The sequence below is a fragment of the Propithecus coquereli genome, unplaced genomic scaffold, assembly GCF_000956105.1.
Source record: "Propithecus coquereli isolate 6110/MARCELLA unplaced genomic scaffold, Pcoq_1.0 Scaffold120, whole genome shotgun sequence".
NCBI lineage: Eukaryota > Metazoa > Chordata > Mammalia > Primates > Indriidae > Propithecus > Propithecus coquereli.
This window is the reverse complement of record NW_012136081.1, coordinates 1,750,113-1,751,615: the sequence shown is the minus strand read 5'-3', so window position 1 is coordinate 1,751,615 and position 1,503 is coordinate 1,750,113. Positions and strand designations below refer to the sequence as shown.

General features: G+C 32.5%; 1 protein-coding gene across 1 annotated transcript in view; it reads right to left on the bottom strand.

Moving 5' to 3' along the window:
- The window catches only part of LOC105827328 (chromosome unknown open reading frame, human C11orf85), a 49,431-nt gene that overhangs the window by 28,509 nt on the left and 19,419 nt on the right, over positions 1 to 1,503 (bottom strand). The window lies entirely within an intron of this gene.

Here is a 1,503-nt window from a genome sequence, read left to right as displayed (position 1 = left end):
TCTGGAACTCCTGGCCTTAAGCGATCCTCCTGCCTCAGCCACCCAAAGTGCCAGATTACAGGCGTGAGCCACCAAGCCCAGCTTGACACACAAAATTTTTAAGTTTTAAGGAAGTCCAATTTATTTATTTTTCTTGTGATGTCTCTTTCTTTGGTATCAGACTTAAAAAACCATAACCAAATCCAAAGTCATGAAGGTTTGCCCCTGTGGTATTTTTCTAAGAGTTTTATAGTTTTGGCTCTTAAATTTAGGTCATTGATACATTTTTAGTTAACTTTTGTATGTTGTGTAAGGTAAGAATACAAGTTTATTCTTCTGCATGTGGATATTCAGTTTTCCCAGAACTATTAATATTTGTTGAAGAGACTGTTCTTTTTCTCATTGAATGGTCTTGGCACGCCAGTTGAAAATCAGTTGACCACAGATGTGAGGGTTTATTTCTGGGCTCTCAACTCTCCATTAATATATGTCTGTCCTTATGCAGTTTTGATAACTGTAGCTCTGTAGTAAGCTTTAAAATTAGGAAATATGAGTCCAACTTTATTCTTTTTCACAATTGCTTTGGATTTTTGGATTCCCTTGAAATTCCATATGAATTTTAGGAAGGCTCTTTCCATTTTTGCAAAAAAATAGTCATCTGGATTTTGATAGGGACTACATTGAATCTGCAGATTGCTTTGGCTAGTATTGTTATCTTAATGATATTAAGTTTTCCAATCCCTGAACAGAGGATGTCTTACTCTTTAATTCTTTAATTTCTTTCAGTAATATTTTATAGTTCTCAGTGTATAAGTTTTACCCTTCTTGGTTAAATTTAAGTATTTTATTCTTTTTGACACTATTGTAAGTAGAATCATGTTCTTAATTTTCTTTTCAGAATGCTTATTACCAGCCTATAGAAACACAGCTGATTTTTGTGTGTTGATTTCTGTATCTTGCAACTTTGCTGAATTTATTTATTGGCTCTAACAGTTATTTTTTGTGGATTCTTTAGGGTTTTCTACCTATAAGATCATATCATCTACAAATAATTGAGATAGTTTCACTTCTTCCTTTCCAATTTAGATACTTTTTTTTCCTTGCCTAAGTGCTCTGGCTAGAATTTCAGTATTATGTTGAATAGAAGTGGTAAAAGTGAGCATTCTTATGTTAGGGGAAAAGCTTCCTTATCTTAGGAAAAGCTTTAAGTCATTGAAATTGAATATGATGTTAACTGTGGGTTTTTCACATAAGGCTTTTATCATGTTGAGAAAGTTCCTTTCTATTTCTAGGTTTTTTTTTAAGTGTTTTTTTTTTTTCATAAAAGGATGTTGGATTTGGCCAAATTCTATTCTGCATCAATTGAGTAGATCATGTGGAGGTTTTTTTCCTTCATTCTATTAATGTAAAGTATTATGTTGATTGGTTTTTGTATGGTGAACCACCTTTGGATTCTTGGGGCAAATCCCAGGAATGTAAACAATGCCAATCTTCTCATTTTTTAAAGTAGAATTTCTAATACAA